This window comes from Metopolophium dirhodum, chromosome 4, assembly GCF_019925205.1.
Source record: "Metopolophium dirhodum isolate CAU chromosome 4, ASM1992520v1, whole genome shotgun sequence".
Taxonomy (NCBI): Eukaryota; Metazoa; Arthropoda; class Insecta; order Hemiptera; family Aphididae; genus Metopolophium; species Metopolophium dirhodum.
This window is the reverse complement of record NC_083563.1, coordinates 5665926-5683129: the sequence shown is the minus strand read 5'-3', so window position 1 is coordinate 5683129 and position 17204 is coordinate 5665926. Positions and strand designations below refer to the sequence as shown.

Below are 17204 nucleotides of genomic sequence, written 5' to 3'. Positions count from 1 at the left end.
AATATAAGTAAATATTATGTGTATACATAACAATATTTAAACCATACATAAATATTAATGAAAACAGGTCAACAAAATAATGAGTATTTTTTACAATTATTGAAGAAAATAGGTGACGTAAGTAAAATAAAATATTAACCTTTTATATGGTAAAATTGAAAAAATAATAAATTATAATATTGTAATAAAACATGTTGCTATGTCAAAGTACATAATATTATAATAGATCTAGGAAATAATGTAGAAGGTTGACGAATTAAATATTTGAAATAAATAAAAATATAATAATACATCTTCTAAGTTCTAGGGTCTATGTTCCAAGAGAGTTAATGTTAATATTATAGTTTAATACTTTTTATAAAATTGACAGTGGTTTTATTAACCACGGTAACGAAAATAATAAAGATGGACTGTCGGACGGACACAATAGAAATATAATATGTTATCTGTTATTCTATTACAGAATAAATATTCATTAAGGAATCATTCGTACCGTAATTTAATATTTTATTATTTATAATCAATGGTACCTAGTATCAGACTGTGATGGTATATCGTACATAAATCTAAAAGGCTAAAACTATATAATCAAATAATATCTAAGATTTTTCTTGAATATTTTATCAACGTTGAAAGGAAAGTCATATACCTATAGGCACTATTTACTATTATAGTAGTAGTTTTATTTATTTTGTATTAAATTTGTATTTTTAAATAAATGTTCTATTAAAATAATTGGGTGTCATAGTATACTAACATTACTGTGTACTATATATGTTAATATGTAGTATAAAATAGAGAATTGGCATGTTTATAAAAGTTAAGGTTAAGTAAGTAAAGTTAGGTGCGTCTCAGATACTTATAATATCTCCTTATTATATTACGTCATAATAATATATAAAATAATAAAATATTATATTATAATACTATAATATTAAAATATGTATAATAGGTATTAAACTCAGAATTTAGATAACATTTTAATAATTTCTACCAATGTACCACTTAATGAGGAAATTCCATAATATTGTGAAAACATACTGTTATGATAAAAAGTTTAAAAAAAATGTCTTTACCTAAACTGAAAGATTAAATAAATCATCATATATTTACATTTCGGTCGATAATGACAACAAATTTAAATATGTTACGTGAGTTGAATATTGGATATTTAGGTGTCATGATAAGTATAACACATATTATACTTAATGTTTTTTGTGTAAACTATCTACCTTGGACTTAAATTCAAAAATTATTTTTGCTGACCTTTTATTTTTATTTTGTGATACTTCAGTAAACTTAATTATCAGTATAAACTCATAGCATATACATCATTAAAAATAAAAAGGGATGAAAATAAACAGTGAGGTTCGGCTTACAAAAAGATTTTCTCTTTTTACTATTTTTACTTATGCGTATAATATCTAAATATATTATCCGCAATATTACCCATTATAATTTAAATCTCACATTAAAATCAAAATTATTCAATGATATGTTAAATACAATATCTAAATCTGATATAATTTAAGACTTTAGGAGCATAATGAATATTTTTAAATATTTCAAATCGCAGTATTAAATACTAGCTGTAATTTTTTTTTGTAATTATTAAACTTTAAAATGTAAAAAAATGCCATATAAATTATAACACCAAATTGTATAAAAGTTTTAATTCGTTGTAGGTAACTAATAACTAATCAAAAATGAATTTTGAATCCATATTAATCATAATGATCACATAAAAATGTTGAATTAGGTACCAATAAACATAATTAACACTGTAATGTTTTCAATTCCTTAACATCGAAATTCTAATATCCCACATTTTCCTGTGTACTGGGTTTTAACGAGGCGAAATAACAGTTTAATTCGATAATGGAAAAAACGGAAACTTAAGAGTTAAGAGAGTTCATTTAAGTAATAAAAAACACATCATTCGGCGTCATTTTGAAAGAGCATTAACTCCCTAAACGAGTTTTATAAATATGGTTCTGCTCGTAATATTATAAATTAATTTTATAAATAAACTTTAAGTTTTATAATTCACACGGTAGTGTAAATACAATGGGCATTGTGTTCAATGCATTAAACTGATACTTAAGAGAAAAAAAACCTAACATTTGAATAACAATGATTATAAATAGCCACAAAGGTACTTAATAATTATAAAATGTAGAATTTATATATATATATAATAACGAATATAACCAAAAAATAATGGCCGTAATACAACTATTTAAAATTAAAATCTCTTCAAAATAATATGTTTTACCATATTTTACTTCTCGGGTGGTATTAGAGTGCTTTTACAGTTATAAGTTATTCCAATCACCAACATGTAATAAAAATTACTTATTTAAATATTTTTTTATTAATTTTTGATAAAATAGAAAAAACATTAATTACATTACACTAAGCACAAAAGTTACATTCATAGAATAAAAGTGGGTAAGTAGGTAACTGCTCTGTTGTACAGTAATTATAGGTACTCGAGTGTACCTCATCATTGATTGGGTCACTGTAATGGATGTATTAACTGTTAAATTACTTAAATTTAAATTCAATGATGTAACTATCATCATATTCAAAAAACGATTCTCAGCAAAGACTGTCTAACTTTTTGGTAACCAAGGTAACCACACAATTATTTTAATAACAATATTTAAATTTTAACAAATATTCGTAATTTTTTCATGTAATTTACGATTATTTTTTAAAATATAGATACTGCTCAATAAACCACCCCCAAAGTTAAAAATTGAAGCATTTTTTTCTATTGTAAAAAGTTTCTCTATAGACAGAAAAATAAATTTAAAATTTAAAAAAAACCCATTGTAAAATCAACACATTTGTAGTAGCTCATCTTAGAATCTAAAAAAGACTGACATCCCTCAGAAAGTTAGCACTTGGAACGATACAATTACAGTGCCTACCTATTTATTTTACACCGGACCGTCGGTTTATCCCACAGATCAATAGAAGCATTTAATTAATATACGTAGGTATGGCCTTTCACTGTAGCACAGGTATATATAAAAGTAGGTACCTATACCATGTAGTGATATAGGTAACTACTACATACACGGCGTGCACCGACAATGTACCAATATACCGCGTTCAGAACTCAGGATCTGTGTCGATACTAAATAACCATTTTGCACGTGACAGTATCGTGTTTTCGCGCCAAGATCAAAGCAGTACGCGTTCCTATAGAAACGTCGTCAGACACTCAGGCGCCAAGAACAGCACGCGCGTAAGCGATAAGTGCGGGAAGATAATGCAGTGTTGCGCGTCTGACGATGCGTGAAGTAGCGACGTGATAAAATATAAATATAAGAATAAAACTGTCAAAACATTTGACATTAAATACTATTTTCTTTTTCATCAACAAAATTGTAGTTGACACTGAATTTAATTACTTGATATTTTATCAGGGAGAACAAATTTAGAGAAATAACAGAAATAACGATAGGAACAGCATCATCATTTTCGCAATAACGATGGCAAACACAATATTTTTGTTTTATGAGCTGATTTAGGTATCTGTCGAGTAATGAACATCTTATGCAATAATAAGCTCTTGAGAAGTCGAGTAAACGTTGTTATTACTTTATAAGTTATAACTTATAAACATTTATTAATAACGTCCGAAATGTTGCAGTTGAGAGCTGTTGTATTTATAAGAACCGAATACCGACTAGCCGGCGCGGGATTTTATAACGAGTCGGCGACGGATATTTTCGAGTAAGCGAGCTTTCTCGGTCCCTAGGGCTGTGAAAAATAGTACGCGGAGAAAATATCCAGTACAAAGTTTTATCTCGGTACTCTACGTCTTCTACTATTGTATTTTTCAAATATTTTATGTTCCGTACAAACTTGTTCGAAAAAATCCACCCAATAAACCCTATGAGCTTGAAGAAATGAAGAATGTTTGAGTTTATCGATCTTAATTTAAATTTGTAATATTAAATTTAAGTATCTGTAAATAATAATTTAAAAAACACCTATACATAGATAGTTATATTTACATACATAGTACATAGGTATCTATACTAATTTATTTAATTTCAACAATTTCACCTGCAAAATATATATTTTTAAATTATATTATTTATAATTTTGAACAGATATTATTTTTGTTTCTAATCAAGCTTCCTCAAGATTCAAAACCAATTATTTTTTTCATTTTTCTACTATACTGTAATTTTCATTCGGACTATAAACACAACGGTGCTTTTATTTATATTGCAAATGGAATTGAAAAACAAATGAAATAGTTTATATAATCGTAACAAATTTGAATAAATAAAGCGAAATGTAGATCGGATTTCAAGTTTTATAAACATGGACGCAAGAAAATAACCCAATCCTATACGAACTAACCCCTTGGGTGTTTAAAAAAAGCTGTTGCCAAGTACATAAGTTACATAAATACATCCAAAACCCAAATGTATTATAATCTTTACTGTTCGTTTTAACGAGCTAATATTTTATTAGCACATACATATTGATGTGTTATACTAAGTACTAACATAACATTTATTTTTAATAAGAAAATATATAGATGTATACAATGTTTCAAAAGGAAACTTTAAATTTCAGTAGTTTTTATAAGGTGTTATAAACATAAAATATAAAAATATATATAGGCATTAGATACATATCCACCCTATGATTAGTCCAGAAGTCAGCACCTACAATTATTATCAAAAAATACTCATGGAAAACATTGGAAATAGCTAAAAAAAATCCATCTCAAAAAGTAGGTAAGTAGATGTCGCTTTACTGTACATAGTAAGTTACAAGTGGGCCAGATGGTAGTAAATTTGAATTCTGATATATATACATATCATTGTATAGGTACCTATACGAAAAACAATTCTGAGCGAAGACGGTTAGTCAGTCTAAGATATTAAATTCTGAGCAGAGCGATGAATGTATTGGTTTTACAATGATATTGTATGTTTCTTTATTATTTTTATTTGTGTCTGTTATCACTTTTTAGGACAGTAAAAATACTTAGATTAACTTCAACAGTATCTTTTCTGATAGGAAAATCTACTTGGTACTTTGGTGGGTAAAAATTAATATTAGCATTTTCTATACACTATAACATTTTCAAAATATTTTGACTTGTTTTGAGCTGTTTACTGACATTTTCATTTTTCAATTTTTTTCTATTTTTTCTGAGGAATTTTGACCTCCTCAATTCACTAACTACATTCACTTTCCCATCGAACAAGATACTGACGTTGAAAATTTGAGCATTATTGCGTCTACTTATCGTGTACCCAAACGCAAAAAATATAATTAAAAAATTAAAAATATACATCATTGTAAGATCACTCCGCTTAGAATCTAAAATGGTAACCCCCTTCTTCAAACTAAATAAAATAGGGTTTCCCACCATAGACTTTCATATTTTTTTTTCTTTCTTATATAAAATACTGTAAGTATTTGTGCCTGTACTGAATATATTTTACTAATACTACAAAAACCATTGAGTGTTTGTCCCCTTGCTACTTCACCTAAGCTACGTCGTCTCAAAGAAGAAAAAATGCAAAAAAATCCCACCAAAATAATCAAAAAAACTATTATAAAAAGAACCAACCGATATAAGTAAAAATAAGCACATTCAAATTTCATATTCGAAATCGTGGTATTGTGGTAACATGACTTAAGTTTAATAGATCTCAGCTTGTTCTTATAATAGTTGAGCCAACAAAAATAAACAAATGCTTTGAGTCTCTAACCTAGTCTGATAACATTATAACATATTTTATGATACTTCACTATTTATAAGTGTTATATTGTATATATAGGTATACAAATAATAATAAAGTTGAAAATATTATTAAAAATCATTGTAACTAATAATGCCTCAATTAAAAGACCCCATTTAATTAAATTGATGGCACTTAAAGGAATTAATTAGTATAATTTCCACTGCAAAGGGAATAAAAACAGTCAACAAAAAATTAGGATTTTATTGTTTAATCGCTTTAATATATTGCCTCTGGGTTAGGTCAGATTATAATAATATCCCGTATACTGTATAGAGATGAGCAACTAAATATAATAGTAAAAATAATTTACTGTGTCAACGGAGAAGTGAAGTGCCAACTTTAAGAGCCTATTCTAACCCGAATGGATAAAAATGTACTTATGACGAGCACCACGAAGTATTTCGCGCACTCCCACGGTTGCAGTAGTTTTCACATTTTTTTACCCCACACAATACAGGGCCTCCATATTTTTGAGCACGACGAATTATATTATTTTAAATAATGCGATTGTTTTATTCGAGTGTTTATTCCGGTTGATAAACGGCTGGAAACTGCGACTGGTACTTGATATAGTAACAGTATGATTTAGGTTGGAAGGTACGTGCAGAAAAAGTCGTGCTATATACAGACAATATAATACAACGCGTTGTCATGCGCTCGCCGCCGTGTGCCTGATAAAATAATGTAAGTCCACCTAAAAATTAGGTAACACGTACACTTGAGTAAATAACGGAACATTCCGAAAACTGAATACAAAATATTGAACAAAAATTATCTATCATGTAGACCAGAAGAAAAAAATGTAAAAAAAATAAAGGAAAAAAGGGGGTCTCGTGGCGAAGCTTTTGTAAAACGACTGTTTGTGCACGGTGCACAAACACAAAAGGACCGAGATGACTGGGCTATACCACGGTGATCGATATATATATATATATATATATACACAAAGATATATTATACGAGTAAAGAAATACGGAAAGGTGGAAAATATATGAAGGAAAAATAAAAGTATTTAGGTGCATCACAAAGCAAAAGGTTTTGGGAGCTCACCGCAATCAGAAAACATTTGAACGGGTGAGTACGGGAGACCGTGGAGCTGTTGTGAAGAAGAGATGGCGGAGAGAATACGGTATCGCATCAAAAGGAAATATGTTCAAACGGCAGCGGCGCGGAGTACGTATATAATATAATATAATATTATTTATTATTTTATTGGCGTCTCTCACCCGCGCGGGTTCGAACCTGTCAAAATAAAAAATAAAAATATATTGAATTCCGTCCGAATGGGATCCGCGATCCACAATAATAATATACTATATACCTATATATAGCTAGTGGTATATACCACTCCGACCGCACCTGCATTTATATTATTATTATTACCATTATACTATTATACAGATATATATATATAGGTACCACCGGCTGTCTGAGTCCCGTGACCTCGGTAATTGCACGTGCCATTTGAATAATTTAGCGCATTTCGTTGTTTGGACTCGTTATTATATTATACCTACCTATACGTATATACATACATAATATGTATTCGTATAAAGTTCACCCCCACCAAGGGGGATGGTCGGAATTCGCGCAAGTCCGACGACCCTATAGGACATAATATAGGCACATATAATATTATATATGTATTATAATACGCGTCGTAGTACGCCCTATAGGTATTCTATACTCTCGGCCGATGTTGATAATCCCACGAACGCATACGATGCTTGCGGGGGTATTACAGGGTCGTTTTATTATCACCAGCCCTAAAAGAACGTGTTGGACCAAAAATAAAAATTGAGACAAAAACATCACTCGAGGCATTGTTTAGTTTTAAGACCGTGTATACCATCTGCGCAATAATATAATATTATATAAGCTCGTTATTAGTGTCGGACGATGCCAACAATTTTGATTTCGACGACAGATACCTAATCGATAATAATAAATTGTTTGTTTTTGTATCATATTATTATGGACAGACGCGTAAAATATAAAACATACTACCTGTGTACAGTTTAAAATTGAATTATTATAATTGAACCACTGTTGAGTGAGGAGAAAATGTACAAACCATTATCGCGGTGACATTATGATATTATACGCGTAAAATATTGAAATCGATAGGTACCAGAAAAAAAAAATGGTGTTTCCTAAGCATACCGCGAGGGCGTCGAGGAATCGAATATAATATAAAAGTATAATATACTCAATATTATTGGTATCCATAGTGTGTTTGTGCGTGTCAGTAGTCAGTACGCTCGTTATTCATAATCATTTTATATTATTACTATATTGATTTAGTCCACCGCGAGTTACTTTTTAGCTCATAAATCCCGAATATCAGTGTACACATACTCAGTTGCATACTTGTTGATTATTATTCACGTTGCCAGGAAATAATATGTACCGTGTGTTGGCGACGAGCCGCGAAACAAATTTAAAACTATTTTCGAGAATATAGTGCAGCAAGGCTTGCCGCGCGTGTGAAAAGTCTGAGCCATGTTGTCGCAAAAACATAATAATGTAATCACAATTATTATCTGATAGGTATTTTATAAATTCATAAACCTATATTGATTTAGGTACGCAACACTGCAGTGTCGTCGAATTCAAACAGATAAAATGCATTATGATATTATTATTTCGTCGTGTTTTATACTTTGGTCATTAACACCCGTATAACAGCAGACACGGCGATATTATATTATTATTATTATTGATGACGAGCACGCGATTTTCAATCATAGTAATTATTAATCAAATGGTGACGATTAATGCTCATCACCCTGTATGCGCGGTGCTGGTTTTCATCCAAACTATAAATCCAAATGCACGGGACGTCGGAAGGAGGGTGTTTGTGGTAAAATAGGTACTAAAATCGTTGTATGAAAGCTAATCGAACACGTCCCCCGTGTATTGGCATCGTATATTATTCCGCTATGTACTATATACTTATTGGCTGTATACTTGTTCGTTACATTATATAATAATAATATGTTGTCGTGTTCGTCGAGTTGGAAAAACGTCGTCCGACTAGAAACAGAAACGATATATATTATGCTCTACTATAATAATAATATACTGTAATGACTCCCATATTTTCTAGTATTGTTTTATTTTTTCTATTCGTAAAAATATTATGTACTACCTAAACGAGTTCGTTAGCCTTATTATTTTGTAAGCATGTGTCCTCGTCGAATAAAATGTAGAAACTAGAAAGATTTAACTCTTACAAGTATCAATTGTATTATTAATTAATTTTACAATTGTCAAACATTGATAACCCAGAAGAAAATTGTAGCTGATTATAATATATTATTCATTCAGTATTCACGCGTAACATATTAGGTATGACGTATATTTGTTACTAAATTAAATTAGTAAGAGGCAAAAATTCATATTCATTTCAGTTTTTTTTTATTTCTGAGAGTTTTCAAATGTGATATTAAATGCTTGCAGAACTACATTAAAATCGAAAATCCACACACATAATATAAAATTTAATTCTCCATTTTGATAAATGCTCGTAAAAGACGGAAGCTCTACGCTGCCTCTATTCAATATCAAACAAACGCACTGACGAAACCCCGGTCGTTTCTAGTAGTAATAACAGAAATATATTTTTCGTCATTTATTTTCAATTCATTCCTAACGCAAAAAACGAATTGAATACCCAACGATCTAGAAAATAAATGAATAACAAAACTACTCATCATATTACATTCCTTGCGTTATAGGTTAAAGGTTGGTTAAACCTTTCAAATATTTCAGGGTATGAATACTACGGTAGCAATAATTTATTTCCAGGTCAATTTAATGATAGATAGGTTCTGGTATAGTAAATAAATTGAATAGAATGAAATGTCTACAAAACCTTATTGTGTTTAATTTGTGTACACTTTTCATCGTTTTGAAGAATATTTTAATAACAATTAGACGTCATTAATGAATACCTAATGTTTTCTCAACAATAAATTTTTCTTGTTATACATCACCTTTACATTCTGGAGCTATACGTGACTTTCGTGTACATGTAAGGGTCATCAATTTATTGTTGTAATTTGTCAAGTAGAAGCTAGGGAGAAAAAGTTTCATCCTTCAAACATTTTACTTCTCAATTTTCACAGTAATTTCCAAGTATAAGGTAAAATACTACCTTACAGTCAAGACGAAAATAGGAAATTTACAACACAATCATATAAAAATAATCCGTCAAATTATTTTGCTATAGTTTAAAAAATAAAAATACAAAACACTTTATAAAACTCATAAAATTTAGATACCCAACAGTAGTTTTGAAAACGTTGAAAGATCCTAGTTAATTGAAAGTACATTAATTGTACAAAGTCATTCAATAATACTAATTATATTAATAATTATTATTCAGTATAAGAAAACATAATGCAAGACAATATTAGACGAGTTCAGAATTCGGCACTAACACACAAATGTAGCGCTAATGGATCAATATTTATTTTACGTTTCTACTTAAGTTAATTAATTAATTAGAAAAAAAATTTAAAAAATAAATATTATATTAGATGTCTAGAAGTAAATCTGTATTTTTAATTATTATAATAATAACAAAAATAAACAAGAAATTAAAAGCACGTTTTACAAACATTCCAAGTTTTTGTTTTGTATAATATGTACTTAACTATATATAAGTTATTTATCCAAAATGAAATATGTCTAAAATTAAGCAATATTACAATATTACAATATTACCTTTTAAATTAACTAATCAAATTCATTATATATACAATCTCAAATTTACATTAGTAAAATATGGTAAACTCGCCTAAATAACATATAATAAATACTACCAAACTATAATAATAACTGTCACAGAAATATAATAGGAGATTTATTTAGTATAATTTCAGCAAAACAAAATATAAAAGATAATTATTACACTTCTAGGCCAAAAACCATCGTAGAATAATACTTTTATAAAATCAACAATGGTATTGGAAACCATGGTTACTGAAATCTCTACGCACAGACAGATACAATGGCTATATAAGCCATAAGATCGTATTCTATATATATATATATGTAGTGTAGTTAGTGTAGAAACCTAAGTATAAAATATTGTAACTATTGGTTGTAAGACCTGAATATCAAATAGTAATAACCAGGACGGAGCCAATGAAATCTGTAGACAGTGGCTCCGTAGGCTAGATATACTACCCGTTATTTTTCTAATGCTCTTCAAAAATATAAACTGTACACAATATTTTGTACAAGTAAAACCATTTCATCGAATGTTACAGATACAATATTTATGAGCAAACTTCAAGGTTCATAGAATATCTATACAGTCCCTAGTAAAATTAATAATATTAAGAACGTAAGATAATATTAAAATATATAGACATTTTCAGAACAACGAAACACGTATTAAAAATGCTAATTAGAATTCAAATTACTAGGTAATAGGTACGTTGAAAAAATCTCTGAGCATCACAATATTTACACTCACTTTCTATCCTCGGTATTCTGAACGTTGTAAAAAGTTGTGAATAAGCACGTCTTAATAAATGTACTTGTTGGAGATAAATGTCCACTATGGCTAATCCAACAAGGGAAAACAAAATTGATAGGAACAAGTTTGTATACACTTTAGTACTATAAAGTATACCTAGGTATACACGTTGCACACGTTATGTATAAAATATGCATTATGCGTCGCGTCATATGGTCAACATCAGTTTACAATAAAGTCGAAAACGTATTCAATCGGTGACGTGCAAGACCCTATACTACAAAATGTTGTATCACTCTAAAAAATAAGTTTATCGAAACAAAAATACATACTCACTATATGACTGTAAAAACATGTTTTCCGTTTACAGATAGGTATTTAAACATTTTAAAATGATAGGTTGTCATTTAAAACCTTAACAAAAAAAACATCATGATAAAATGTTGTTCAAAATTGAAATCTTTCAAGGATTTATTAATATTTTAAGTAGGCACCTACCTACTTACTAAATATGTTAGCAATTTTTTTTTAATACACAAACATTTATATCAAAATAATGATTGCTTACCCACTTTTAAAATAATCGCTCCGTATAGTGAAACGGATTGACTATCATTTAATAATGGACGCACTTAAATTGCATCCCATATTCGGGTAGTTGAAACCTTTTACTCTCTTTCAAATCGTAAACATTAAATGTTTATGTTTTATATATATTCATTATTCAATAAATTACTCAGCTACTAATTAATTGTTTACAATTATACTTTTTTTTAAATTTATGATATGGTACGTATTGTTTTTTTTATATGTATATATGACATACTGTTGTACAATGATTAATTCTTGGACTCTGATTATTTACTGTTATCGTTTTTTTACTCTTTGGGTCTTTTCTTAATTGCTTATAAACTTAGAGCCTATCGAATAGAAAACCTAATAGCAAAGAAACTGATATATATATTAAATACAATCAGCCGTAACTAATAATTATTTATCGAAACGAAAAGCTGTTGTATAGCTGTTTGCCGAACGTCAGCATTGTTATATAGTAACAATTAGATGTAGAGCAGGGAATAATATTATATATTCTATGTTGACGGAAGGAAACTGTTAGACACCACTGACAGTGTCAGATTTATTACAGAAAGCGTTATTATTAATTAATACGCGACCATAATTAATGGTCAACATCTACGTATAATTTGCGGGAAGGGCGAATATTTCTTAAATGGCGTTTATACTAAAAGATGAATAAAGGGAGAAAGGAGTAAAAGCCTATACCTACCTACATAGCGACCCTCCCCTTCCCATCCACCGACATTGTCTACCCAGTCCAACACTCTTTATCCAACCACCCCTCTTTATCATTACACGGTTTGAGTGGTTTAAACTTCGTGCTGACGTTATCGTTTTCAACCGATTAATCAAAACGAGGGTTCGCAATGTATATATTATATACGTATTCCGCAGGCAAATTTCACGATAGTTTTGTTTAGCTCCCGTTTCACTACAAACATACCCAAAATTACCCATGAGCAATTTGTGCTTTTTGCGTTTTATTATCATATTTTTCCCTTCGGTGCTCGATTTTAAAAGTTTGACTTTTTTTTCGAAGTTCATAATATATGAACAAAGTGTAAAACGTTTAACACGAAATAACAACATAGTTCGATTCAACCAGAAACAAAAATTATACATATATTATATCTTAGTAAACAAATTGCTCGTAGAAAAAATACTAAATTTCTTTAAAAAATAATTCCGAACTAAATAATGTAGTTATAAAATTGTACGTTCTTAAACTTTTTTTTCTAATTTGTTATGTCAACAACATTTCTATTTAGATCGTTTCATGTCACTTATATTTCTGTATGCGTTAAAATGTATTTTTAATGTGTATATTAAAGAATTATTTATAAAAACGTAAATGCTAAAAACACAATTTATTTTTTTAAAGAAAAGTCAATTAAAACTTTAACTAGTTTAATTAGTTATGTCAGTACAATTGTTTGATTTTAAACGAGTTTTATAATTTATAGTAAAAATACTTGAAATGTATTAGTACTATAAATTATTTGTAAACATCCTAGGTACAATTCAAAATATTATCTATAGGCAAAATATTGTAATATTTTATTTGTTATAATTCAACAGAAAATCCGAATAATTAGACTGATCCTCAAATTAAAAATTATATTTATTAAATATTTGAATGTCTTTATATTTAAAAGTCTAACTGTAACATAGTATTTGAATTTATTTGTAACGTAGGTACTGAATGTCGTTATTTTAGTTTATACAACTATTGATGATGTTGCTAAATAATAAATAATAAATATAATGTAAAACATGAGTTCTGGAACTCATACACCCTAGTACACACTATCTACACTATACACTTCATTCTTTGTTTATATATAAAAAAAATTCATCTAAAATTAGTTTGATTAAATTTTAACATTTTCAGAAAATTTACGTTTACCTATTATTTTACCTAATATCTACATTGTTCAAAAAATCAAATATAATCTAAATGTAAGATCAATAAATGTTATTTATTTTTTTCAACAAAAGAAATTTAAAAAAAAAAATGACCAGCAAGGACAAGCATTATTTTTATTTTGTAAGCTTAAAAAAACATTTACCTATACTTACATAATATGTATTACCTAATCGTGATAAATAATTAATAAGGTAAATAATACAGTAATACAATTAATGATGAATTGAATTTTTTATAAAATACGCATTTGAGTGTTATCAAAACGTATTAAATTTAAAATATTTATACAATAAAACAAACGAGCTTAAGCGATTACAAAGCCAGTACAGACAACCTTTTCTTCTATCTATGGTTATATGTTTATGACGACAACAGTTCTGGATACAATCCAACCTTCTGGTCATTTCTGTGCATTTCAGCCATGAATATTAATATATATTGCTGAGATACCGTAAACGGATCTACAAACCGAAACCAAAACCTAAACAATTCGATCTTCCTCTGAGGTCACACGTTTGATGATATTATTATTTTAATTTTGAAATAATCAAAATAATAATTTAATTTTTCATTTAATAGAAAGACCTCGAGGAATTAAATACGTTTTCAAACGCCTATGTCATTATTCAAAGTAAATACAACAATGTTTGAACATTTTAATAATCTATTATACCTATTATAAGCTCGTGTTGTAGGCGATCGTCACTCAAAAGAGTACAAACAATTAATTAACCTTGACCCGAATGGTATTAACGTATCCGTATCCGTACTATCCATATGATGACTTCCAAATAGTATTTTTGGACCTGTTAGTTGTACAACTGGTTGCCATAAATAGTATCCTAAATAACCAGTTTTTTGCCAATTTTAGATTTACCGTTAATAATTTATAGGTATTATAGTTAACAATACTATTGAAAAAAATAAAATTTTAATTTGTATATTGTCTTTTAAAGTAGTTATGTTTCTTTTATGAAAAACAAAATTATTTTCCATACTCTGTAAGTACTCCAGAATTTCCATTATACATACATTTCAAATTCATTCGAAAGTTTTTGGAATAAATAAATAATAATCGAACTTGTAACTACTTGTAACAATTGAGTGATGAACACATAACTTTATACGCGCCCATAAATTACACAAAATTAAACAATAGCGCAAAAATGACCTTAGTCGATTATAAATTCAATGATAAAACCCATATTTATAGTGTCTATCATAATTACATTTTCTGGAACCTTTGTAGAACAAAAAACCTTTAATATACTAATTTTTTTCAAAAAATATACGGTACAAAATCTAAAAAGTAGATAGGTTTAAATTAAATTACTTACATGTATAATATCAATATAGTATGTATCTGTTGTATGATACGGAACACCAAATAACATTCATAAGAAAAATAATAACTGGTAATGGGTATTAGTAGTGATTTAATATACAATATGATATTAAACATTTAAACTACACATTATTACTGCGTTAGAATTAAGAAGTCAAAAGTTTATATTTATTTTTTTTTTTGCGAACATTCTTCTCTGCAAACGATGCTGACGGCGCTTCATTGGAGTAGAGCTTCATTGGCACAGGAAGTTAATCCGAACCGGTTTAGCGGTATGTTGTGATGACCCTAGTCCTATAGATGTGGTGTTGTATAATTGTGGCCTTGTCCACCATTTAATAACCGGTTCGTAACGGTTCATCTACACTGATTATTGAAGTGTCGTAATGTTGTTGCACCGACACGTACAAGACGTATACAACACTTGTCATAAACACAAACTACAGGTGACGACTTCTCTTTAATAGACGTAGCTAAGACACCTAATAAAGATTCATGATTCATTTTATTTTCTTTCGTGATATTTCAATTAGTGATCAAACATTCCAAAAGTAATATATACTCGTATGAAAAGTAATAGGTTCTAATTTTATTGTGTAATGGTACCTAGTTCCTTCTAAAGGCTTTATGATTGTCGTGATTCAAAAAATATTATTGTAAAAAAAAAAACTCAAATGAATTGTTCTATCATTTTCTTTGTCGTGAAAAAACAGAGGTAGAAATGCACTATGTACAATACCCACATGATGAATTATTAAAAAAAAAACTATTTCATTTGTTTAATAGCGATATTTAAAAAAAAACTTTCAGTACTAGGTATGCCTTACTTTTAACAATAGCATATGGGCACAATAAAGAGTTAATTTTAAATACCTACCTACCGATACTGACGTACAAAATGTTTTTAATGATTTCTTTTTATATTTACATATCTCCTGAAAACTATTCTAACTAAACATAATAATATAATAATCGACTCATTTTCATTTTATTAAGCCACTAATCATCGTGATAGATAACACGACACCAATACGACATTAATATATTATTAATTAATTATTTTTTCTAGAAACAATGAATACAATCAAAACACTGAAACATGATCAAACATTTTTAAAATGCGCACATTTCAGTGGCACAATGCAAAAAATTGCAAATGATAAACAAGCGAATACTTCCGTCTAAATTTGAGTATATAGGTATAAAACGTTTAGTAAACGATCGATAGAAAATAATAAATTAAGTTGATTTGCTCATTTGATTAATAAGGAAAATATTGACTTTAATGTGCAATAAGTGAAAAACAACTTATTCCACTAGTCATAATAATATCTTCAATTAGATGCGCAATACAAAGTCATTGTGCAAAAAGTATAGTCATGGGAAACACGCAGTAATCTAAATCCAAGGTTTATAGCATATAATATTATATGCATATAGGTATAACATATAACGAAAAACAAAATCATTTTTTGTATTTCTACGTTTATTTGAGAGTACAGTTTTTAAAACTACCTACTAACCGTTGTCTTTCAGTTGTACAGGTATACAGCATTACAACATTATGCATACCGTTATACGCATCACCTTTTTAGATTTTGATAAAATTCATCTATTATGATATAATAACAATATGTAACTATTTTAATTAGTTCATTATAAAACATATAATATAGAAGGTACTTTGTAGGTATCGGTATGCACTAAGTACATAATATTATAGTAATGCGGTGGTTAATGGGAACGTTAAACATCCATAATCTTAATTCTTAACGATAACAATCTGGTATAATAGTACTTAAAGTCAAATTAGCAGTGTTTGTACAAGAAAATCGATACCTACTTGTTTAATCATCATTATAATACAAGATTTGGGGCGCGTTTCAGAAAACTCGAGTTTTAATGTATATATATATATATATGGATTATGGACTATATTTACAACGTACTACATACATTTCGTCGGTACGACACGAAATTAATTTACTGATGAGTCGGGGAGAGTAAAAATAAATAAAAATAGAACACACGAGAGTAATATTATCACATTAACAATTGAGATGTAAAAACCGT

At 28.5% G+C, this 17204-nt stretch overlaps 1 protein-coding gene across 2 annotated transcripts in view; it reads right to left on the bottom strand.

Annotated features, from left to right (window-relative positions):
* LOC132942468 (Ig-like and fibronectin type-III domain-containing protein 1) overlaps window positions 1-17204 on the bottom strand; it is a 95883-nt gene that overhangs the window by 66653 nt on the left and 12026 nt on the right. Inside the window, exon 1 of one of the 2 annotated variants that reach the window (XM_061010879.1) lies at window positions 15124-15649. The exons of the other annotated variant lie outside the window; for it this stretch is intronic. The gene's annotated coding sequence lies outside the window, so the exon portion shown is untranslated. Of the gene's footprint in view, window positions 1-15123; window positions 15650-17204 lie in introns of those variants that run through there. 2 annotated transcript variants of the gene reach the window in all.